Source organism: Anser anser (assembly GCF_964211835.1).
Source record: "Anser anser genome assembly, chromosome: 16".
Classification (NCBI taxonomy): Eukaryota; Metazoa; Chordata; class Aves; order Anseriformes; family Anatidae; genus Anser; species Anser anser.
This window is the reverse complement of record NC_139737.1, coordinates 6,942,746-6,969,538: the sequence shown is the minus strand read 5'-3', so window position 1 is coordinate 6,969,538 and position 26,793 is coordinate 6,942,746. Positions and strand designations below refer to the sequence as shown.

Genomic DNA, 26,793 nt, shown 5'->3' with positions numbered 1-26,793 from the left:
ATATTTCTAGGTTTAACTCAGACATGAAACCTCATTAACAATTTCAAATATAAATTATCTTGCAGTGTATGAAGTTGAACTCCTAGAAAATCAGGAGGTTGGGTTGAAATATGGGATGGGGGAGAACCACAGACATGCTGGCCACAATTTTGTCCTTCAGTAATAGACAGATTTGCTAGTATGTATTTTAAGTTAAGATACTAATGTGGGAATTAAACTTAGCATTTTCTAGTTTGTATTCCTATGTTATCTGAGTCACTGAATCCAATTTCTTGTGGTTGCAGACGAGCACATTAGAAGTCCAGAATATCCCTGCTGATCAGAGAGCTTCCTTGCTTTTCTGACTCTGCAGGGCCCAACACTACAAAGCACAAAACACTGCTTGGCCAAGCACAAGGCATTGTTAACTCTTAATATGAAAATGAACCTAGATTTGTTTCAATTGCCAGCCATAAAATTCTTCCACAAGAAATATAAATTCCAGCTCAATAAATGGCTGAGGGAAGATTTCCCCTAAATACTTGCTTTTTTTTGTCCACAATTTGAAGATAGTCCATATCTTGAAAATGTATGTGTGTATGTATATATATTTTTTTTTTTTACAAGGTAAATCAGGACAAGTTTTTTTGGGAAACCAGTTCAGGATTGTAGAACGAATTACTTCCAGGCAATTGAAGATGTGCTGCAAGCTTTTCTTTATTCTTTTCAAAGTATAAAACTCACTTTTCTAATAAAAACAAAACAAAATACCATATTTAAAAATCAGGCACAAAGTGTTTCCACCTGGCTGAGAAAATGGGAGGATGTCTGGAAAATCTCGTTTAGATCATAATAATGGGTGTAACAAAGTGAACAGCATAGCACAGTACTTTAGAAGGGGTTTGCCAGCTCTTATTTTAGAGCGGATGGATTTCTTGTGTGGATAGAAAGCAGGCTGCATTTTCCACCAGGGTAAATTCGACATCTGTTCATCGTGCTCATTTTGTTTAAAGAAATTTAAGTTGAGTAAAATAACGTCTCTCAAAATCTGAGATGAAGATATCTATATTCCCTACTGTAGCAGGGGAATATATTGTGAGGTTTAAAACATCCTGCTTTCTCCTCTTCAAGAGCATCTTTGGCACTTTTCCACATAAGACACTCCTAAAATCTTTTCCTTTAAGGAGAAATTGAAACTTGCTTGTTCCCCCCATCTCCTCTTTAGATACAAAGTAGCAGAAAACAGCAAGTATAGCATCAGACTGTAGCTGCTAGGAAGTGTAAGCGTTTCTCTTCATCCTATGCAGCATTTCTCATGAAGGTCATTTAGAGAAGAAAGGTCCCATGGCACAATTTCCCTCCTGCTTTATGAACTGTCGGCACTTTTTTAGCATATGGCTATGTATTTATCTGCTTTTGCTTATGTTACAAAAGCAAAGGGGAGGCAGGGTAGGGAAAGAATAGCTGGTAAGACACCTGTGTGTATTTTTTTGGAAATGTTCCCTAGAGCAGTCTTTTTTTTTTTTTTCGTTTTGTTTTCTGTTCTAGCCATTACCAGCACAGGAAACAGACTCCTGTGTTGTTTGTTGTGTGTCTATAATCTGTTGGGAGAGCAGAATGAATATTTGCTTGATTATATAGGGTCCCATTTGTGCTCCTAAGTTACCCATTTATAATAAGGACAGGTTCTAGTGTGCACTAAACACACATTTGCATGATTGAATGTGTTATTGTACTTCCAAATGCCTCCTTGCGTCTGCAGTTACTCACAACCACATGATGTAGTGGCTGGAGCAGGAGGCTACCAGCCTGCAGATAATAATTCCTGTCCCTGCTCCACCCTTTCTTCATCATATGACATTAGGAAATCACTGGGGGGATTAGGGTTGCGGGGCGGAGTTGACAGTGTTTAGGCACTGAAAGCATGTACTAGCTATTTTAGCTTTACAGCATAAAAATAACCTGGATGCTTGCACATACATGAATATTTATCTATGCTTTGTGGGCTGTACCAGTGTCTTAGTAATAAAGCAGAAGCTTAATGCAGGCTTCTCACCTTGCATGGATGGGAGTGGGATTTTTGAAACAAGAAGTTCAGTGGCCAAAGTACATCAAAGGAGTCATGAGAGCTGTCACTCATGATCAAAAAGGGATGGCATCTTTTAACTCTCCTTCAAAAAACAGTGCTAGATCTTGCAAAGTTTTCTCCATAGTCAGTGAGACCGCAGTCATCCACAAGATAACACACTGGTGAGGCTACTGCCTTGCTAATTTTCATTTGAGAAACAGAGGAGAATTAATGTAAAATAGTCAATTTGGTTTCTTCCCTAAAAAGAGAATAAGGGTGCATGAATCTGAGTAGTGAATATAATACGGATATGCTTATATGGACAGTTCTCTAACATTATTGCTTTGGTCAAGTTAAGAGAACTGCCTGATGGAAGGTATTATTTTTTTTTTTAAACTAGTGGCTGGTGTTGGCCACTGCCAGACGAAACAATAGATTAACTGGATTTGAGCTGTGGCAGTTCTTTTCATTATGGCCTTATTCTCCTCCATTGGAAAGTTTAACATACAATGAAGTGGAAAAAGAGGTCTTTTTTTTCTCAACTTTGTAATTTCCTGTTCCTTCTTCAGCCTTTGTAATAACATATCATAGTGTCAAGACTTGATTAATTCAATGAATTATAGCAGAACTGGAGCTGTCAAGAGGTTGCCAGTGTGTTTTGATTGATATTCAATTACTTTTCATGTAAACACCAATGATTTTAATGTCCTTATTTTCTAAGGTTATTTATGAAACAAATTTCCTGGACCCCATCAGTGGAAGAGGCAGAGTCACCACTGATGGGTTAGTCACACACATGGTGCAGTGAGGATCAGAATGAAATGGGAAACACTTTAAAATTTGCTCACCAAAGGACACAGGACCAAAAATATCCTACTGTAAAGAGTGCCTTGAAGTTAATCACATCAGAAATTCATGTTAAGTATTACCTAGGACAGGAATGCAGAATGATTGCAGCCACTTTATCACAGCATAGCTACAACATATCAATACACCCATCTGATCCCACCGGTTGATTTCTATGTGGATTCTGGCTTTGTTATGTGAAGTAGAGCAGATCTGAGCCCTTGAGCTGACTGTGGACTCCTTGTTCACATTATTGAGCAATTCTCTGAATAGTTCCAACATCAGCAGTGATTCCACAATGACCCTTCAAGGATTGAATTCTTTATGTACCCTTAGTGACCAATATGGTCCAAGCAATTCTTTCTTTTCTTCAAAATCCTACCTGAGGGAAAGCCTTACAAATGTCAATTTAGCACTTGAGAATAAAGCTGAATATGGTTAAATCTGGTAAATTATTTTTCAGGCTGTCATAAAAATGTCAATTAAAAAAAAAAAGTTTGACCTTATACGCAGAGTAAGCAAAAAAGATCAAATGCACATGCACTGTATTCTGCAATTTGGAAATGTAACTGCTGAATGTTTTACACTTGTTGCTTATTCTTAATGAGGACTGTGCATAGCTCTTCTAATGAGATTGAGTCTTGCCAGCTTTGCCATGGCTTTGCAACAGAAGTTGGCTTGCTGTGAAATAACAAATCCTTCTGCAACAGGGCTAAAAAGACGTTAAGAAATCTTGTTGATACTTCTGAAGGCAGGCTCTTCAGTCCTACATCAATCCCAGCAAGGGTGGGAATGTTTGTGTGTCATAAAGGCTTTGGCAAAGATGATTCCATCATCTTCTTAGACAGCTCTTAATCCTTAATGTGTCATTGAAATCTTTTTCTGCAGTTTACTTCTGAAGTTCATCACTGCATTTTTATTTCTTGCGCACAAGCTTGTTGAATACTTTGCTATATGAATAGATTTTTGGCTCTTTACCTTTATACACCTGCAGAATTAACCTACTACTGTACTATGTACATTTGCTGACCATCCTGGAAATCTTGATCATGAAGGATGGATCTTGGACTTGATTTTTTTTTGGGGGGGGGGGGGGGGGGGGGAGGGAGGAAGTTATACAAAGCTTAATTTTCAAGTAGCTAATAACATTTGTTAAAATGTGTTTTCCTGAAACTAAGGATATGTGCCTCTGAAAAGATACAGAATATCTTCTGAGTAAAGCAGACATCCAGAAATATTTTCTGTTTTCTTCAGAAGCTATCATCTGCCCAATCATATTGTTTCATTTTATTACCATATTTTATGAATTAAAAATCTATATATAAATGTAGAGTTTAATGGAAATTTAACAGCATATGCAATGAAATGCAAATGCTTTGTTAAGTGTAGCATTGCATTCTTAATTTTCCACTCAAGTAATTTAGAAACCATTAGTTTAAGTGAAAATCTAAGATAAAGCACATCCATGTGGTTACAATGGCTTCTCTGAAGACTGCACTTGTAATTGTCTGAGAAAGATAAATTCCTAATTGCATTTCATTACATTTTCTTACAGCTGGTGTAAGTGTATTTTATAGATACCTGCCTGCCAGATGGGTTTAGGTTATACAAAGGCTGTATATTTCACATAGGACTTGTCTTCTCTGTGACTTGACTTGCTAAAAATTTCTTACAAATGCTCAAAGTACAGGTGACCATTTTGTCTGGATTCTATTTTGCAATAAAGCAGTATGATTTTAAAGTTTGAGGAAAGTGGAATTGGAGAGAATGCAATAGTGAGATGCTGATGTTCTCTTAGAAAACTGCACAGTGTGGACTTGCCAAAATCCTGCTGCCTTGCTGGAAAGTCATTGCTATCACTGTGTAATACAGGCAGGATTTCCTGGCCTGGGAGGAGACTCCTTTGACAAAGCACAAATTCAGAGTTAGAGCATAGAAACAGGATACTTGAATGCTTGATTTTTACCTATTGGGATTTACATGTTTCTTAAAACAACAAGCCTGGTCTAACCAGGATGGAAAATTGTTCCTATGCCTCTATCTGTTCATACCTTTAGGGGTTGTGCAGGAGGAAAATCCCTTTTTTTTCTTTTTTTTTCTTCTGCTAAGCAACATCTAAAAAACTGTTAGAGGATTTCTTTAGAATATGATGATGATTCAGAAACCAACCAGTCACCATTTATTTTACTCCATCTGTTACATTAATTCTCATCAGATCCACAGTCTGAAGAGACAGCAGGTGTCAGATCTGAAAGAATAATGTGTGTTTGTTTAGTTTTGTTGCCATCTCCCTCAACATACTCTGCTGGATTATGCATGTGAAGATACTTCACAATCAAATTAAGGAGAGATTTACTCTAGACACATTTTAAAATTTGAGCTTTATATAGTGAGTTTCAATTATTTTCAAACTTTTAAAAAGTTTTTGGTAAGTGAGGGGGTTACTGGTTCAATTAAATGTCATACCAGCTTTCACAAATTTACTTTCCCCAAACACAAGACTTCTGGGCCAACATTAAGAGAATAAGCTTGTTTTTGTTGTTGTTGTTGCTTAAGAAAGTATGAAATCTAAGTAAAAACTCTCTTTAGGGAATTCATTGTATCTTTTTCTTGCAGGGATTCTGTGACTATTTTAACAGGATTGAATTTGTGATTAGTTAGTCAATTAAACATGAATGGAAACTCAGTAGAAGCCAGGTTTGGTAGTTATTCTGGTGGTTCAATGCAAGCTGATGGCTAGAGATCTGTATTTTTGAGCCTAAAACTGCAAAGGTAGAGTTAATAGAATCATAGAATGGTTTGGGTTGGAAGGGACCTTAAAACTCATGTAATTCCTACCCTCTGCCATTGCAGGGACCCCACCCAGCAGCCCAGGCTGCCCCCAGCCCTATCCAGCCTGGCCTTGGGCGCTGCCAGGGATGGGGCACCCACAGCTCCTCTTGGCGGCCTGGGCCTGGGCCTCACCACCCTCTGACTGAAGAATTTCTTCCTGACGTCTAATCTAAATCTACTCTCCTTTAAAGTCCTTACCCTTGTCTTATCACTACGCACCCTGACAAAGAGTCCCTCCCCGGCTTTCCTGTAGGCCCCCTTTAGGCACTGGCAGGCCACTCTGATGTCTTCCCGGGGCCTTCTCTACTCCAGGCTGAACAACCCCAACTCCCTCAGCCTGCCTTCACAGGAGAGGAGCTCCAGCCTTCTGATCCTCCTCGTGGCCCTCCTCTGGGCCTGTTTTAATATGTCCAGGGCCTTCTTGTGCTGGAGGCCCCAGAGCTGAACACATGGCTGCAGGTGGGGTCTCAGGACAGCAGAACAGAGGGGGACAATCCCCTCCCTCGACTTGCTGACCATGCTGCTTTTGGTGCAGCCCAAGCTACTTTCAAGTCAGAAAATTGTCAAATATAAATGTTTGATTTGAGGTAGACCTATACAACACTGTATTCTTCCGAGAACAACATAATTGTGTGAGTTACTGATGAGCCAATCTGAGCAACTAGGTTGCTAATACCCGGTTTAACGCTGGTTGTCTTTATTTTCATTGGCTTGTCATTTGGATGCAATTCTCTTCTTCTGTCCTCCGCAGCAGGAATGCAGGAATTAGCTGAATGAACTGATTCTAAGAATCCTAACTTGAACAGAACTATGTGCCCCAGAATTACACTTTTTAACTCCCTTTCATTATAGTTGCAGATGAAGGTCTGATCTGAACTCATGAATTAAATGGGAAGACTCCTACTGACTTCAATAAGCATTGAATCAGACCCTAAAGGCTGTGAATTAAAATCAGTTAAATAATAGTTTTCCTGTGGCTTTCATTATGCAAATATCCCAACACCTCTAACACCTTCAAGGACTTCAGAGGGGTGGGAGGGGAACAAACCCATCTGTATTTCGTGTATGTATAAATGTTCTTTTCCTTTTTGATATGTAGCTCTGTCCATGGACTTAACTGGTGTTACTTGAATTGACTTCCCTGCTGCAGTTTCTGCAATTCATCTGAGGTTCAAAGTTCTTCAGGCTTTGTTTTCAAATAATGTTAATTTTAATCTCTTCTATTTTATTTCCTATTATTCTGCTGTATAAAAAGCTTGTCAAAAATAAATTTAGAGAATGGTAATGTAACTCAGAATAAATCTGATCAGACTATTTGCAGGTAATTCCTAGAGTTGATATTTCCAGCACTTGTCTTCAGACAGTTTGCCTCTGTGAACTACCTGTCCAGGTGCAGTGGCTACAATTAATATTGACATTATATGAAAGCTTAATACTTTGTCCCTTCTGATGTACATATTTACTTTCCATGTCCATTCATTGCTGATTTAATATTGTTAAAGACAAAGTAACATATGCTGAGATCATTTAATAGAAATGGTTTTGAAATAGTGATTTAAATGTAGCCTTGACCAGTCATATGCTCATCTGACAAAAATTAATGGAGTTACAGCAAACTCTGCGTAGCTTTCCTCATTTATACCACTCTTAACCTTGAGTTATAAGACAGTTTAATTTGATCTGGAAATGAAATTCTTATGAAATGCCCATCACTGAAGAAAACTATATTGCATCACAATCTGCAGAGTTCACATCTACTACTTTACATTCCTATACACAGGATTTCTCTTTCTAGAGAAAGTCAGTTGGACTCTTTGTGCAGACAACAGGGCTAGGCCACGTGGCTGTCTTGAATAGAGCTGCAGACCATAGAGATGAGGAAATACATTTGCTCTAGTCCATAAATGACTTCATTTTTTTGGTAAATTGCCAATAAAGGTTTGCAGAATATATTGACCTCATGCCGAATTAATGCCATTTGTTCCTCTTTCTTAAGAACTCCCTGACTCTCTAGTCGGTCATAACACTACTGTCTTCAGCTATGCTGTTATGAGGAGAAAATCAGATTTGTGTTGCTCTCTGATCAGATGTATGGCAAACTGAGTGATACTGCTCATTAACATCATATAAGTATCTAGCACAGGAGGAATACCAACCCATTACATAATGGTCAGTGTCTGCAGTTATGGTCTCAGCTTTGCCTATTTTTATCTTGATTCTAACAGATAGCATAATTACCATTCTTTAGTGTAAGGAAATAGCTGCAGTAGGTTTTATGCTATAAATATAGCATGCATCTGTGTAGGAAGTAAGTAAAAAAAAAAAAAATCCCAGAAAGTTTTGCCAGGTTCTTTAGGATCTTGAAGTTTAATGCTGCATGACTTTTAATTAGCTAAAATATGTGGAATACTGTCTGGGCTGTGCATTGTTCATGGACATGCAAAGTGTACTGCAGTTTCTTCTGGATCATTGCTTATAAAGCTAACCTGATCAGGAGCATAAAGGTGAGAAGTATTTCCACTTTTGGAAGGTAATACATTGAAACTTACTTTCGGTGGATTCACTTTGGCATCCAAATAGTTCTAACTCTAATAGCAACTCTAACTGAAATTGCAATTTGTTCCTGTCTGAGGGTTGGGTTTTCTGGCCCATATGTGCTCAATATTAGGACAAAGCAGGAACAGAGACAGCCTTAGGCTATGTCTACATTAGCTAGCAGTTTGACGCGAGAGAAATAGATCTATATGGCAAGGCAGCTGCTGCTGAGGATGTGAAACCTGCACTAGACACACAGTTTTCACTCTGGACTGGCATTCATCTGCAAGTTGTGAATGCTAGCCAGTAGATAGCGTGTGAGCCTCAAGTCCGGCATACGTCTTGTTTAGCTTCGTCTGGAAGAAATCTACCTTCATACTCAAAAGACCTTCCCATGATGCAAGTCAAAGTTGACGAGGAGACTTACTTGAAAGGTGCACTTCTGATCTAAACTAAATTGTTGATGTGAATGCACCCATAAGTTCCCTGCAGCATGCTTTGATAATGGCTGTAAGACAGTCTTGCTTATGAATTAGGAAAACTGTTCTGGGGTTTTCTTTCTGTTCTTGTATTTCTTTTTTATGACAAGCAAAACAAAAGACCTTGACTCCCCCTGTTTCTGAATAACTTTCTTCAGTATCTGCCAGTCCTGCAAGCACCAGGTTGAACCTTCAAATGCAGTGGCAGATGTACAGCACACTGTTGCACTATGGATATGTTTCTGCTATACAGTGTAAAGTAATCTCTGGAGTGACCATCATTCCTGACATTGTACCCACATGCCAGTGCATTAAGTAGTAAAAACAACCAAAGTAAAATAAATCTTTTTCCTGCAATCCTCATGTAAGTGTTTGCTTTAACAGAAAGCTGTTGTACTGTAGAGATAATAAGCATGTCTGCTTATTTTAAGTAACCTTTTTGCTTTCATTCACCCCACCCACGCATATTTACTGTCATTCCTTAGTAGGTCATATCTTTAGGCTACAAAACTCCTGGGAACAAGGACTTGTTTCCTCTCCTTGTCTGCAAAGCTCTGTACATTGCTATGACACTATAAAATATCAGAGCAGAGAATAGGACTGACTTGGAGTCTTGATAGCTTTTGCAATTGTACAGTGAATTAATTGAGGGAAAATCAAACTGTAAAAATAACTTCTTGTGTGTTCTTGCACTTTAAACAGTTTCTTTTCTCAAGGCTCTTGACAATAACTTATTAACTATTATGGGAAGAAATGCTGTATTTGAGTGATGTTAAGGGCTTAAAATAAACTATCAGATGTAGTCAAGAAATTCAGCATGAATGTCTAAAGCTAATCCCATACAATTTACTGAGATACCTTTTCTAAAATGTGTATACTTAGTGCTCCATGGTTAAATGGCATCAAATTTAAAAAGCATTGGCCTTTAAAAAGCTTTGTGTTAACCTGTATTTTATGTAACTCTTCTAAACCTGCTGCTTGCTCAAATAGGTGTGATTTTATGGGCTACTGAACACCGAGAATTGTCCAAATACATTACCTTGACAAAACAACTGCACTGAGATGTTTGGACCTAATTCAGTGTGAACCAAAGTCTGAACTTGATAGCCCAGACATTTGTGTATTTCTTTTAATGATTTGAACCAGTGATTGCACATCGAGCCATGGCTGAGCCAGTGCCCAGCCACGGCACCTCAGCGATGGCTTGGCTCTGCATCGTGCGCACGTGCAAAATTCCTCTTTTACAGATGAAGGCACAAAGGTTCTCTTTGAACATCGTGGCTGCCTCTTGCCTACAGCTTCTGGAAAGGACATTGCTAAACTAATTGTAGCTACAATCCCCAGACTCTGGGGAGGAATAAGTAGTATTGAATAATCAATAAAGCTCATCATTCTTCAAAGTCTTCGTAACCTCTGGAACCATAAGACTGTATCAATATTCTTAGAAGCAGAAATAAATAATTAAAAAAAAAAAAACACACACCACACCCTGTGATTGTTATTTTTTTTCTTTGTTTCATGCCAGGCAAATTTTTAACCTCTGGATTACTTAAGTGTTTGTGAGTGATGATTTTCTGTTCCACCACCCCCTTCTGAGCTGCTCAAAGGAAACTCTCCTCCCTTGAAGCAATGTTCATGCTGGTCTGAATGCTTCCAGCTTCCCAATGCATAAATTATGTGGTATGGGAGTTTGTTTCTGCTCAATCTAGTATTTGCATATTAAATTGCTTCTTGTTACCCTGACATACTGTTGCCAGATATTGGAAATCAAAGGATACTTGCAGAGGCTATTCTGAGTGGTTGAAAGAACAAAACTCTGGAGAGACAAAGTCACTCAGAAGGGAAGCACTGCCATGGCCTAGAAGAGTCTTATCTAATTTTTACTGCCACAGGTTTAAAGACAGACTACTACAGGGGCACAGTCACTGCACTTAACTGGTTGTTGGATGATACTGGCAATGTTCAGTGATATAGTCAGGTCTTAAATAAATTCCTCTTTTTTTTTTCCTCATCTTCAGTAGAAATGAAATTAGAATGAAGGTGACCCAGCATGACAAAATCAGGGGAGAGGGAGAACAGTGATTGAAGTCATTCCTTGTCTGCACTAACTTTATTTTTAGTCCAAGAACTCTTTTGGTTCTCACAGAACAGTGCTTAGTTCTTATGCAAAATAAAGGTTTCTTTAGAGACTGAATCACCCTGCAGCCTAGAAAAGGATGCTCATAATGAAGAAGTTTCTGGCAAGAGCATGGCACAGCCATCTGCATTGCACAGGAAAATGCTGCTCAAACTTTCTAAACTCAAATCTCAAGGTTTGTTCCTGACTTCCACAAAGTGGCATTTGTATTTTTTCTGCCTCTCTGCACATATATAATGCACACCTGTGAAATGTAGGTTTTTCCTTCCTCCTTTCCTCTGAAATTTAGGTTAGACATAAGTTGATCCAACTGGGAAAAGAACATGCACCGAGACCCTGAAGTAAGGGTGAGAGCATGAGACCAGGGGGAGATGTTCCTGGCACGTGGCTTTCATGGTTGCTGTTTGTCCCTTTGTATTTTCTGTGCTGGCATGGTCAGTTCCTAGAGAAGGTTTTACCACCATGCTCTGGACGTGGTCCTTTTGCCTTTGGCCAAACCATTGTTCAGAGAGGAAACAAAAAGAGGACAGCAGATGGTGGAGAATCGCTGGTGTTAGAGCTATGCTCCTCTTGGGCCTGCTGGGGCTGGATGTGCTTCCACCTGTCCTGATAAGGGTGGACTCCACATAATAAAGCTGTTGGTTTGGGCTTCTGGTATGCCTGTTTGTTTTCCCTACTAAAATTGTTTTTTTAAAAAAAGTGACTAATTATTGCCCACACATAGATCAGATGATAGTGTGTGGGTAGGGATTTCTTTACATAGCAAGTGTGAAGAGTTAATAATACGATTTGCAATGATTGAAAGATCTACTGTGTACCTTCTGGGATAATATGTTCTTGGGAAAATAAAAAATGAAGAAATAATTTCCTGTTTGTTAGGGTGGCATGAATTGGTTTGACCAGAGTAAGACTGCCTGTGGGGCTGCAGATGACTTTGGCGAGCAGGCAGGCAGCAGGACAGCCATGCAAGTACAAATCCAAGAACTCACTCTCTTAAACCTCCTTCTATGGCGTTTTACTTTTATTTATTAAAGTGCTTTTGCTCTTCTTTTTAAACACGAAGGCCGTAGAGATTAAAGAATATTGTTTATCAACTCCCTGCCTATTTGATGCCAAGGAAATGTGTCGTTCTGTTCAAATATTTAAATTTATGCATGCATGCTACAGTGCTATCCCAGAGGGATACGTTTACAGCGACCAGCCATAAAATTGCAGTCTCTGTTTACTTTAAGAGCTCTCACTGTTGGTGAAGTCAATGATCGTGAGGTTCATGGATCGCCTTGATTTTGTGAATGGGACCTATTTATGTGGAAATGAGCTTAATCTGGAAATGTACAGTCATTAAAACAGTAGGGAAGTGGGCTTGGGTTGCTCTTTTTGAGTAGATTTCACACTGAAACTTCAATCTTTGACTTCAATGCAAACTCAACATATCATTACCAGAGAAAAAGTGAGACCAGGTCACTTGAAACTCCTGAGAGAAATCTTCACTTTATAAATAAAGGAGTGGAAGAATTCTTCAAGTGGGTTGGCCTGACTTCTTGAAACCTAGCAGAAACACTGAGCAAAAATAAGGAAGGTATGCAATAGCAATAAGGCATTTAGGCTGACCCCTAGCAGCCCTCAGATTACCTCCCCACACTTTGTGGATGGCAGTGGTGATACTGGCTGTGCAGCCTTCGTTATTCCAAGTTCTGTCTGCAAATTGCCTCTCACCTGTATACTTATAATAGCAGGAATGACCTGCTGCTCCAAAATCAAGAAGAAAATTTTCACATCCCTTCATGTTGACCTTCTGTTGCTCTGGCAAGGTTTAGCATCAAGACAGACTTCCTGAACCCTTCCAAAATTATAGCCTTAATGAAAAAGAGTCTGAAAGGAAATTGGGCTACAAGGAACATACCCTAAAATTGAAGAGAAGGCTACTAAAAAGTGAGATGCTAGAGATTATTTTATTAACTTTTTTTTTCCCTGCTCTCTCTATATTTTGCCTTTTAAAAATATAAAATACTAAAGGGGAAATTTACGTTTTTTAGTCTTGTGCACGTTATTTCTCTCGAGGAACTGAAGTGAGGCATTTTGGAATGAGTAGTTTTGAAGATCACAGCAGAATTCCCAGCTTTTGAAGTGTAATTCAAAACTACCGTTCTTTTTCCTTTTTCGCTAATATAAATAGAAATATCCACTTCCTATTTCCCCTACCCCCACCTTTTACTTTCTGCCTTGTCTGTCTTCTTTAGCCTGAAGAGAATGATGGCAGGTGGATGAAAAACATGAGTAACATAACTTCAGAGACCTGCTGGACAATGGCAGATTGGTTTTAAACAGTAGGTTTGGATCTGGATGAGTTTTCCTGAATTCTGTTATAGATTATTATGTTCCTGCCATAAAATGTGACTAGCAGCATCAATTATTGTTATTTGAATTCACATTTTCTTCTTAAATTCTATGTAAATTTAAAGTCTCCCTGTTCATCTAATTTCTGCCAGAAAAATCCAACAAAAACTGCCAGTGAATGACGTCCTACCCCTCCTGGATTCTCCATCTTAGAGAACCAGTTATGCATTAAAAGTGGGAATAGCAAGCATGCAACAGACATTTAATGTTAGAAGAATCATTGCTCTGTCAGTTCAAATGGCTGGATTTAATTACAACTGCCTGTTTTTTGTTAAAATAAACTGATGGCTTTTTCTAATATGAAATTCATCTTGTTGATAAACCATCTTAAGATTTTTTTTCCATTTGCTTAATTTTATTGCCCTCAAATTTATTTTTATAGACAGTAGGGACTATAAAATATTTAATGCATGAGTGAGAGATCTGGCTGTTTATAGAATATTTATTAGGTGACATTAGAAGTTACTCTTTGTTAGTGTCTTCAATCATAGCCAAAAAATGTTCAATTTTTTCTAAGAGGAAGTATAAGCATTGAGAGAGTCTTGCTTTTGCATACCTTTGGGAGAATACAGGTGTATGGTAAAAGCCACTGCTGTGCAGAGGTGAATGCACCATGATAAACTCCGAAGTCAGGGTCTGAGGTTCTTAAAATATGTACCTGTCCATGCCAGCGTGAACTTAAATATTCCCATGATTTTTTTTTTCCTGGGAATAAAGAACTGGGGTACTTAGTCCCAAGGCCAATTGCTTTCTCCAATTATTGGATATGATTTATAGTTTAAATGTTAGGCTATCATTGTTTGTTTAAAAATTTGATTATAGCTTTATATATATAGCTTTATAGCTTATAGCTAAAGGTAAAGAGCAAAATCTTATTTATTTATTTAGGTAAGCTCTTGGATGACTCTGTTTAGGTTTTGATTTGCTCGATATTGGAGGAAAAGTATGGTTTAGTATAAGAGCATGAATCCATTTTCCTTTTTGTTGAATCTTGTTGGAACATTTGATATTGTTGAAGTTCCTGCTAGTGGCCTTCTTGAGAAGAATTGGTATAAGAGGCTGTAGAGATAGTTGACAGATGCAAACCTTACTGATAACAATGTGATTTTCTAGCAACCTTCATAAGATTGCTTATCACAGATTTTCAAAAAATCATTAATTTGGAAGGAACTTTTCCCTGTGCTGTTCTTGCTAGATACTGACTGCCGATTTAGCCAACAACAGAATACTTTTCTTGAAGTATACTATTTCATTCAGCTCAATCATTCTTCAACTACGATGATATTGACATCTCATACTAAGAAATAAGTTTATATGTAACCTTAGTGTAAAACATTTTAATCAATGAGAAGTGATCTGAAAGTACTCAATCCCAAGTGTGAAAGTTGTGTCCGTAGGTAGGTATGTGAGCTGTAATGAATTTTTCACATTCATAAAAGAATTCTGCTGGAGAGAATTCCCAGGTGTCGTATGGCAGGACAGTTCACTATAGAAATGAAAAAGAAAACAAACAAGCAAACAAAAAAAAACACAAAGAAACAGAAGTTCATTTAGGAATTACACATAGTGATTGCTAACGTAGCTTCCTCCTTTGAGATTTAATAGTTTCTGCTTGCTGGGTTTAGTCTTAAAATTTGTGTACTGCCACCGGATAGAAAAAGTAGCTTCTTTCATATTGTCTCAAAATGCTCTAATGCATTACATAGCTTTTAAAACTATTTACTACTTATTTATTTTAGGTACAGTAAAAGATCAGACTAAGGACTGACTGCCACACAGGGGTGACTTACAGTAAAATACGTAATTTCATAAGTGATGCTAGCAGCCTGTGCCTTTGTGATAACAGGGCAATATCAGGTATCAGAATTATCGTTGGGTATCATGCAGGATGGCTAAAATAATATATAACTTCTTTATTTTTACTTGTATTTGTTTTTAAGGGTCTAAGAACCCAAAATTCTCATTAGATTTTTTTTTTTTGGTAAAAACAGATCTTATATTTCACGTGCAACTAAAAAGGCAAATTTTGGAAAAGGTAGTAATTGGCTGTCACGAACCACCTTATTGCCAAAGGGCAGACTAGATAACAGAGGTTATCTATTGCTGTGGCTTTTTGAATAGCAGTTACTTTCCCTGCAAATGAATCTGGTATGTCAAATACTCTGCATTTTTATCTGCACCATTTCAGTGCTGCCCACAGCCGTGCTATTGCACTGGGTGTGCTTGCTCATAGCATTGAGCTGCTGTATCTTGAGCTGTTGAGCTGTGCCAGGATTATCAAGTTGGGCGCATCTAGCAGAAATGGAGAGAAGTGAAAGGCTGTATTTGTGTATAAAAAAATCTTTGCTGATCCTGGAGCATTTACAAATGTCATTCTGTGTCCTAAATTTTTCTTCATTTAAGGGCAGAAAAAGCAGAATTGGCATTTTTGGCTGGGTTGCCTTTTTTTTTTTTAATGTTATTTAGCAACTGTTTGTCTTGCCAGTGCAGGAAAACAGCCTATATGCATTGCTGTTAGTCTTGTCCTCATTTCAGATCATCTTTTATCTGGGTCTTGTGCTAATATGTGCTTTTCTGCCAGTTGGGCAGCTTCTAAAGATGTCCATGCCAAAGCTATTCTGCAAGTTTTTTCTTGAAGAATGCCAGAATTGCTGTGGAACCTATAAAACAGTTTAAAGGGGAGTTCCTGGTATAAAGTAAACATTATTTGGCATGTATATTTTTAAAATTACACATTCTTAAAGTTAATTTGTAAACTTCATTCTTAAAGAGCATAATGTGCTTTAAGTTCCCACTCCTACCTGCTAAAGCAACATTTTGAATTATGGCACTACGTATTAATGCTACTGTGCTATTTTCAGTCATTGTTCCAGACTGTTGCAGCGTTTTCTTTTGCAAAATTTGTCTCTTTTAGTATTACATATAATATTTCTCTATGATATCATTTCACGTGGGTGCATGGTATCTTCCATAAATTCAAGTGCTAAACTACTGCAAGGAGAGGAGATTTCACTCAGCTGGACAAGAGCAGCGAGCTGTGAAACAAGTGATTGACACAAGCCCTACCAGGCCTTAAGGAATGGTTTCAGGACAGTTTATGTTTCTGTGTAACAAAGGATTCCTTGTCACCTCATATCAAAGAATATCTTTGGGGTGGCTCAGAATGGGTGCCAAGAAAAAGAAAGGCAACTCACAATACCCATGCGTGGCTGTCATTAAATCAAGATATATTAAGGTGGTATCAGTGGCAAAGAGAAATATCCATGTGGTGTCAGTTCCCCCAAGCATTCGGCACCACTTCCTATCAGTAGCGGGAAAAGTTTATGCACTGATCCTAAAACAGCTGCCAAGCTGTCTTTGATACATGACAGCTGGAAGAAATGTCTAAAACAAACATCTGCTGAAGTAGTTAAAAAAAAAAAAAAAAAAAGGAAATGTATAAAGGAGATAGGAATAGATGGCCAGAGTGGTGGGAGTGTGGCAGGAAAAAGAACTGCTGAAGAAAATTAAATGAACTTTGAGTGACTCTAAATGACAACTGTGTGGGTTTCAGATATGTTGGCTGTCACAATCCATTTTTCTATAAGACCGTTTTACTCTTCAGCTGTGAAGACTTCGTCCCATTTATAGTGAAGACAAGTTCTTAAGCTATACTTTTCTATTATTGACATAATATACCTAACAACTAAGAAATGCAGCTTTTCTGGGATGCTTTAATTAAATATTAATTCTTGGTACATCTGTTGTTATTCTTTTTCTGTAATGAGTCTCCCGTGCTTGCTAGAAGCTTATGTGGACTTGATAACTAGTGCTAGATAAAACAGTCACTTTGGCCTTATCAAATGAAGGAGGTTTAGGTCCTAGTGTGTTTTTTTACCATGTATGTACTGCACAGTGAGTGGTTATTAGACAAGCCTAAATAAATGGTGACGGGTACTCCAGTAGTCCCTTTTTTTCCAGGGAGATTCTCATTTTCTTTCCAACCTTGCTGGGAATCTCCAATTCAATCCTGACCCTTCATACCGAGGGTCAGTTTGCTATGCTGCTTTGCATCACTTTTGGCCCTGATACATGAAGGAGATATAACTTGAAGGTACTAAGAAGTCTGTGAAATCATGGTCAGGACATATACCCCAAATATGCCACAATTCCTACTTCTCTATCATGGTCTAAAAAAAGAAAGCTCACCCTGAAATTTTTTACCTTGTTCCAACAGGTGTCTAGAAAGTTTCTGAAAGTACAGTAGCACACACTGTTGTTTTTATTGAATGTTTCTGTACCAAACTGTCATGTTTCAGCTGTGAAAATCTGGGCAGAATTTATGCAGAATGTTTGTGTTTTCCTAGAATTTTGCTATTTGGATTTCCAATTCACAACTCCGTAAAATAACTTGTGTTGAATAAAAACAACCAAGCATTGGACCACATAAACACTTACATAAGGATGAAGCTCTGGAAATGCAAACTGAAATTTTATGTCTGAAAAAGACAAGTCTTTGGCCTCAAAAATGAATTTAGGATCAATTAGTAATCTTATACTTGATCACAAAATCTTAGAAGAGTTTGGATTGGAAAGGAACTTAAAGATCTTCTAATTCCAACCCCCTGCCATGGGCAGGGACACCTCCCAGTAGATCAGGTTGCTCAAAGCCCCATCCAACCTGGGGCATCCACAGCTCCTCTGGGCAACCTGCTCCAGTGCCTCCCCACCCTCATAGTAAAGAATTTCTTCCTTATATTTAATCTAAATCAACCTTTTTTTTTTTTTTAGTTTAAAACCATTACTCCTTGTCTTCACTCCACTCCCTGACAAAGAGTACCTCCCCAGCTTTCCTGTAGGCCCCCTTTAGGTGTAGGCCCCTTTGATGCATATTTTTAATTAATCCTTCTGTGATCCCATGAAGTAGTGTAAATGTCACCAGTGTTTACAAAGTAGAGTTTCAGATAGATGACAACCACACTGATAAATCATAAACTCATGTGGGTAAATATAATTCCATTGACATTTTAACATAATCATGAAATTGTGAGTATCTGCTTCTTTTTTTCTAATCCAGTGGGAATTTTAATATTCTCGTAAAAATTGAACATGGCCTACAACTCTCTCTCAGCTGGACTTTGGCTGTCTATATTCTTGCTTGTTTAAACCCAAAGTTGTTTGTTTGTTTGTTCATTTGAAATTAGTGTAGCAAAAGATTTTCAGATGAGAACGGTCACATTATTATGCAGAAAAAAACTACCTCACAGAAAAAAAAAAGTATTTTTTTTCAGCCAAGGAACACAGGCTGACAGAGGACATTCATGCACAGGGCATTTCTTGCTCACATTTTCACACTGTTACTTTGTCAGCATTAGAGAAGAGGGTAATCTGAGTGGGCTGCAGCTCATTGCTGCATTGCAATAATGTCTTGTAAGCAAACAGAATTTTGTGATTCTCTTCTTATTTGAATTTTGTTAACCAGCATCTAAGATTTAATTTTAATTCACACATGGACTTTTGTTAATCTTTGAGTTTTTCTTCATCGGTCTCATTTAAAATACTATAAAATTTTACCTGGTGAGTAAAGATGAATATTCCAAACTTCCATCTTAAAAGTGAAGGAAAAGTATAGGGGGAAATCTTTTCTCCCTGCAAGAAACCATGATAAATTCATCTCTAGCTCAGTAACTCAGATCTGTTCCGTGCCACTAAAGCAAGTGCAGCCAATTTGTCATGTATCAAAGAACATACTACAGAAGCATCTTCACACATGCAATACTCACAGTTTTATTAGGGCTAAAAAAAAGTACATTAATTTCAATTATATTCTTATTGTCGATATTCTAAGTGAGATTAAAGTACCTTGATGTCATCTTGTGGTGAAGCATTCACTTGCTTGCAGGTTTTTTTTTTTTTTAAATGGGTGAACAAGAATTTATAGTGCTGTCATTCTGTCACTTTTAATTGCATGTTATTCATTTACAAATTTAAAATAAAATCCCAAACAATATAGCTAAAATGGAATACAGATACTGTGATTAAGGTTTTTATTATTCAACAAAATAAAAGGCATAATTAGGGGAAAAATAAAGAATTTCAATTAAGTAGTACACAAAACTTAAAAAACAAACAAACAAAAACAAAACAAACAAACAAAACTTCTTAGGTAAACCTTAGTTTAGTAGTTTTAAGTTGTCTATTGGAAGTTTTTTTTTAAAAAAAAAAAAGCGAAGTGGCAAAATTCTTCGAAATTATACCTTTCAGAATAATCTGATTAACATGAGAGAAGAGGTTTGGGTCATTTTTAATTTGATTGTTTTAGACGAAGTCCTGCATATATTTTACTAAGTAAAATATTAATATTACTATTAATATTACTGTTAGTATTAACCAAGCCTTTTTGTGGCTGGTTTATAGAAGACTGTATTTGTTATGTTGAGGCATACCTGTGCAAATTGTTACAGTTAATATTCTCTACATGCTTTAGAGATTTTTTGTTAATGAACTAAGCTTCTCATTGTAGATAATTGTAGAATAATCTGTTACACAGTGTAGCCCGTGGGATAGTAGTGGTTTTTTTGTTACATCTCTACTTGTAACTGAAACACAAGCTGCGTTTCCATTCACTGGCTTTGAGGTGAACATTGAGCACAGAGATGCAGAAACGTATTTTGTCAGGAAAGAAGATCACCCATGTATGTCCCTGATGGTACAATGGTTGTCAACCTTCTGTTGGATGGAGTTGTTGGTCCCTAGCTGCATTTCCTAGGGCCATCATCAGGAGTTCTCAAGTCCTGTTGCAAAAACCATGTTCTTGTGCTTCTCACTGTCCCAGTGGGGGCAGGTTTGACTGTATACAAGGCTACAGCAGAAGTTCATGAATTAACACTTGCATTTGAAAGTTTTTTATTTGCCTCCAGCAGTAGGAATCATTTGGAGAGTGACATGAATCATATTACACTAGAGACCTGAAAATATTCAGTGTGTCACAGCACTAGTCCGTAATAAATCTAACTTCCACAAAGCTTGTGGGTTCCCTGTAAGGTGATGTTTCTATAGTTGTTTTTGCAAATCGTAAATAGTTACAAGATTTTGAAATTTTAACCCTACAACACTTTGCCAAGGGTGGAGGTTAGGAAAAAAAAAAAGTGCTTTCACTGGTGGTAGTAGCTCCTTATGCATGTACTTACATGTATCTGTCCTTGTGAAAAAAAAATAGTAAACCTAATTACCACATGAAATTTTAAGGAGGATTCCTCCTAAATCAGGGAGGTAGATAGGCAGAACAGAAAAAAATTTTGAAGATATTTACTGGATATTAACATCTAATAGGATCTCAAAATATGTAATTTCCTGGTCGTATCAAACAATGAGAAATGGTACATTATGGGCAGCTGAATAAGCACTTCTATACACAAGCATGTGGGTTTCAGTTTGATTCTTATTTGCTATAGTAGTGGAACAATGCAAGCAAAGTCACCTTTCGTATATCAATTATACATATATTTTGTTGACAATTTCTAGCATAGCTTTTAAAGAAAATTGTTCCCCAGGGGAGTGAGAGAAGAGAGGAGAGGACAACACAGTACGTTATAAGCCGGCAAGATATTTATGAAAGGAAATGTTACTGCCATAGAAATAAATGTCCTCTTTGATGAGCTTTATATTGTGCATGACATGTATTTGCAGGGACAGCAGTGCTAGTGAGTAAATGAGGGAAATGGAGGGAGCACTGTAACTTGGAACAACATGACGTGCTGAGGGAAAAAAACAGAGGGGAGGGATACATGGACATAGTGTGGCTGGGAGTGGGCCTGGAGGCTGGGAGCAGGCCTCGGACAGAGTGTAAAGAGAACTCAGGGCCCAAATTAAATGTTTGCCTTGAAAAACTCCCCATCTACTTTTTGTATAATTCAAGATTCTCCCCTTCTAATCACACCTTATACCCCCAGAAATGACCTGGGTGCTCTTCCTCGCCACAGCCTGCCTCCCATGTGGAAAATGTTCCCCAATACGACAAAGTGCAAATGTGTCTGTGTCATGTTTGATATGGGAAGATTCACAAACTGCAAATGCTCTGACTTGTCACATCCCTGAGCGATACTTAATATGTTACAACTTGAGTCTTGCAGTATGAAATATTAAAACATGCACATTTTAATCTTCCATAAGAATAGAGAATTAAAGGTATCCGGTTTGCCCTAATTCCCTTCACATTAGGGCATTTGTTAACATGAAATGCCAGGATGATCACAGGAAGTGCTACAAGTCATTATATCAGTTCACAGGTTGAAAATAGACACTAAAATGAAGAGACTTAGCCACATTCAAAAAATATCTGTGGCAAGGTCAGTAATTAAATTTAGGCCTTTATAGGCCTATGCTGGCCTATGTTGCCTTTTGGCCTTCAAAGAAAATAATAAAATATGTCTATAAAAATAAGATGCTCTGGGGAAAAAAATCTTAATTAAGATTGGGGAAGGGAAAAGTCTGACTTTAGATATTTCTTGTTGCAGCTTGAAATCTTAGGTAGTTGTCTGTTTATTCTTAACATTGAATCTACAATTATAGTGCCTTTAAGATCGCATTGTCAGAGTATGACCTTCATTTGGATAATGTTATTACCTTTAAAAGTTCACATTAGGTTGATAAGTTGCATGCAGTGCTGTATCTATATTTATATACATATATATATATATGTTGATACTCAAATCTATTGCATTTCTCTCCTCTCGTACATTTAGTTAAGCTACATTATAAACTGGGCAAAAGAAAATGTGGTCTTCCATTTTCTGTAACACACTCAGGTAAATAGACTGCAAAGCTGCATGTAAAAATAATAGATTAAGAAAAGCAAGTTGTTTTAGTAAATTGAAAGTCTTTTCCACCTAAAGATGTGATATATGGTGCCAAAATGGATTAAAGAGTTCTGTATAAACCCTTAAACCACCATGGAAAAATGTCAATTTTATATCTTACAGCTTTCTCCCCTTCGCCTTTTAGTTCACTCTGAGAAACAATATAATCACCGCTTGTAAACTGCAGAGTAATTTACTCGTTGTCAGTTAAGGTCATAACAGAAATCTGCTTTGTTTAACAGCTCATAAATCTAATTTTTTTCCTCCTGTTGTTGTGTTTTCAAGGTAAGCACTAGCTGGTAAGGCAAGAGAAGAAACAAAACCGCAATGCAACTAATCCCATGCTGCTCCATGTAGCTATTTTAAATTAATACATGTTCTACAATATATGTTCCAAGTGTAGACTGTAACTTGCAGGAGTCTGGCCTTACTATTTAAATGTAGAGCATGTATGTTCTACACATACACGCACACATAAATACTATTTTTATGCCACAATCTTGTCATTTTTCAACTGCGTCCTCTTACAATATTGTATTGTTACTGAAAAGCTAGAACGCACTGATTTAAATACTTTTTCTACCAGTCTATCTGCCTTGGGTAATGTTTATTTTCAATGCCTAGTTATGCCCTCTATTTCATTTAAATTTAAAATTAAATTATTATGCATAGTTAACTGGTAAAACTTGAGCATCTGAGTGGATTAAAAAAAATTAATGACAAATTAGATTTTAAATCACAGGGAATTTCAGTTTCCAATCCTATCAATTCCACATGTGTAGTTTATTATATTCCTGGAGACAAACGCATTTAACATGCTGACAAGTTCAATTTCCTCACAGCTTTATTACACAAATTACTTATTACAAGGGAAAAATGTCAAATGCCAACTCCTCTAAACTATGAGCATGTCTTTGAGCAAAGCCACAAGGCTATTAGTAGAAAAATCTAGTCATTTGGTTTTGATGCTGGCACCAGCAATGCTATAGCTACTTTTTCCTACCCCAGTTTGTCTCACTCTTGCAGTAGTTCAGTGCAATCACTCTTTCCCCTGTTGCTTGTTTAGAATTTATTGTGACAGTTGTATCCTAAAATATATAAGCTGTTTCTGGATTTTTCTTTGGCCATCGATATCTTTCAGAAATTTGCCTTAATAACCATCTGTCAAATATAACAAGCAAAAGTCACTAAGGCATGCCATAGTTGCATGAAATATATATTGTGTCACGTAGAGTTGATGTGACTAGCTAACTTCTCTGGTCACCCAACCAAAGTTAAGAAAATATTGAATGTTTTTCAAGGGTAAACGTCTCAGGATGGTTAATGCAGGCTGAATAGTGTATTAGCTTAGGAATGACAGTTTGCCAGAGTTGTTCAGGTTCATTGTGTTGCTGTAAATTGATTTTCAACTTTAGTGAGAACTCAGACTGATTTGTTGTGAAAGCTGGATTTGGTTGAGAATCAGGTATCAGGCATTTTTGGCCCATGCTTAGCTATCCAAACAGGTACACCTGTAAGTCTATTGTCTGTCACCAGGTGCTTTCCATTAGCAGAAGTTTTTGGACTTAACTGTCTCCTGTTTTTTTTACAGTTAATTTTTTACAGTTTTTTCAGTTAATTTTTCCTTTTCCTACACCTAGTCATGATTAAGTCATGTACCATCTTAAACAAGAATTCTTCCCAAACAGTTGATGTGATTTTAATGATGAGCCAAACATATGATCTAAAGAAAAGCAAAAAAAACCCTCTCACACAAGCCATTCTACTGTGCAAGAATTAATCCTTAGGTATGTCAAATTCAGTGAGATGGAAAGTGGTGATATAATGCCTCCATTGTCACCGAATTGTCTATCATTGTACAAAACATATTTTAATGTGATAAATGTCAAACTCTGTAACACTGCATATGGGGAAGGGGGGGGGGTGTTCTTTCCTCATTAAAAATTTTTGACTAAACAAAAATTCATTGAGCATCCACACGAGTAATAACAGCAATGAGTTATGATTTCCACCTGAGGATGTGAAGCTTCATGAGAAAGGGAGAGAACACAGCATCTTTTTCTCTTGTCCAGGAAGGATCAATCATTCCTCAGTCCTTTGTTTCTAATTTACTCTATTCAATCGGTGCACTGGTTTTATTAGAAATACGTTTCATAATATCTGACCTAATTTTCTCTTGCTTCCATTAGTCACACTGAATGTGATGAAACGGATTACTTCCATTCTTTTTCATGGACCTTCGTATATTTAGAAAAAGAAATGGCAACTACCATCATACTTCTAGCCTTCTTTCCAGTTCAACAGTCTGAGCGTGCTCTGTCTTTCATGTCAGGCCTCCTTCTTGATGGCGCCATGGACATTCTGGCTATTCAAAATTGAAGCTTCTTGACTTTAAACACTTCTGTATCACATTTCTAAAGGGATCACCTGTCTCCTGAGGTCTTCTGCAAAGGTGATTGAACTTTCTGATGTGTAAATGGGAATTCAGTCCCTTAACAACCTCATTTATAATCACATATGGTGTGATCGCTTTGGAAATAAAACAGCAAAAACAAGAAAAGAACTCGATTAGAACTAGTACAGTGTGATGAAAGCTTCAGATACTATTCTGGTTTTGTACTGCAGTCATCACTGATGGAAAATCATTAATAATCCAGGCAATATTTTATTATTTGATCTATTTCTATCAAGGCTTGTAGCTGGACAAGGTTCAGACATTCAACGGGGATAATTAATTGAAATCTAACCTTTCTGCTGAAATCAGCTGGCCTTTCATTAGCAGTAACAGACCTGTCCTGCAGGCTTTGAAAATTAAAAGAAAATCTACTTCATCTTAGATCCAGGGTGTTCTGTCATTCAGTCATCATGTTTAACTGGATGGTTACAGAACTATCCAAATATACTTATTTTTGTTTCTATTTCATTGCATTTGGGTTATTATTATTTTTTATTTTTTTACTAGACCTTTGCTCCTGTTTATAAGACGGATGAATGTTTTGCAAGCTACTGAATAGATTACTGATAACTGAATTAAAGATCAGATTATTGTGCAACTTTTTAAGAACCCAACTTTTATATCTTGTTATGTTCGAATCATTTTCACGTCTTATGATGGTTTGCAAGTGTATATTGTACTCTCAGATGTTGCTGAGCTCTTTGTAAGTATGATTAAGGGGATATTAGAAGTCTAAATTATAGAGAATTAACTGTCCTTTGATCCAAACGCTGGATCCCTCAAGTAAGTTGCCATTAGAAATGAGCTTTTGTTGTTCAGATTGCCAGCAGCAAGAGCAGCCAGCACAAAAGCTTAAATACATCTTAATTGTCATGATTATTCTCTCCTGATTTAGGAAACTCTTGCTCCCAGTTCTGTTCTGTTTAATGTGGCAGAGAAACATCTTAGGAGTGCTTTAAAGCATGAAAGCAATACTGTTGCTGGACTACGTGTCCCTAGTTTGGATCTTTCATGACTGGTGCTTGAAAGTGGAGGCTACTGAGGGCATTAAGTTAAAATGTGCATTTGCAGCTACAAGTGTGTTCAAAACTCTCTCATCTCTGAGTAGATATGAGACAGCAGACAGCAGCCTCACTTGAGGCACTGGATGCCTGAGATTAACCAGGGGAGTTCCAGCTGAGAGTGTAACTACTCCGAACTTCTAGCCTTTCCTTTGAACACCTATCATCTTACAGAAATGGATGAAAATTTTACCATCATGGTTCCCTTAAAATGTCACTGCTAAAGTCTCCAGAGGGGTCCCATTTGATCACTTGGAGCTTTCCAGACCTGTTCTAGATACAAAGATTGTAGTGATGATAATTTTCAGACAACTCCTGGCTCTCATCTCTTGCCTCACTCTGTCCTGCCCTTTAAGTTCAACTTGCAGAAGAAAGTGAGTATGTTCGAGCCCAGAGTATGTTCTGAATTTCGGTGGTGAAGACCCAGAGCTGTTACACGCAATGAAGCTGAAGGGAAGTGACTCCATATCCTGCAAATATGTGCACTCAGATAGTGACCGATAAATACGTATGCAAAGATAGGAAGAGGCTGAGGATCAAGCCATCAAGCTGCATGATCCATCTCATTTTCTTCTAGTGCTTCTATCAGTTTTCTAGGGCAAAATTTTATCTTTCCATGTTTTAAAATTGCATCATGTTTATGTAGCAGTTCCTGATCTTTTTTCCTTTTTTTTTATTTTTTAATTTTTAATAATGGTTTCACTTCTCTCCTTCACAGTTTATACCAAAGACATCCAATTACCATGCATTGAAAAATGGAAATATGAAAAATATTACATGAGAAATGAATGTGGTAAGACTCATCATGACTTTGTATACAGCTAAAGCACAAACTACATGATCATGAAGCTCTATTTATAACCCATCAATGCTGTGTTTGTTTTTTTTCTTTTTTTTTCTTTTTTCCCCTCTAATGTCATCTTTCCAAAATGTGGTTGCCTTGATGTCTCTCTCCCTTGGAAAAATGTATGAGGGTATGATATCAAACGTTTCGCCATCTTTCTTTCCTTTTTGTTTTAAATGTTTCCTTCTTATCATGTATTTCAGAAAGGATTTTGAAATGCTTCCTTGTAAGACTGACCTTTCTGAGCAGTGGCTGGCAGATAGTGCTCTTTGATATACTCTAACCTAATAATCCAACTGCCCAAGGTGGATTTAAAATGAAAT

The 26,793-nt window shown here is 37.3% G+C and overlaps 1 protein-coding gene across 3 annotated transcripts in view; it reads left to right on the top strand.

Moving 5' to 3' along the window:
• The window catches only part of LOC310882614 (uncharacterized protein), a 232,555-nt gene that overhangs the window by 17,677 nt on the left and 188,085 nt on the right, over positions 1-26,793 (top strand). The window contains exon 2 of one of the 3 annotated variants that reach the window (XR_014573052.1): positions 26,345-26,419. The exons of the other annotated variants lie outside the window; for them this stretch is intronic. The gene's annotated coding sequence lies outside the window, so the exon portion shown is untranslated. The remainder of the gene's footprint in view (positions 1-26,344; positions 26,420-26,793) is intronic. 3 annotated transcript variants of the gene reach the window in all.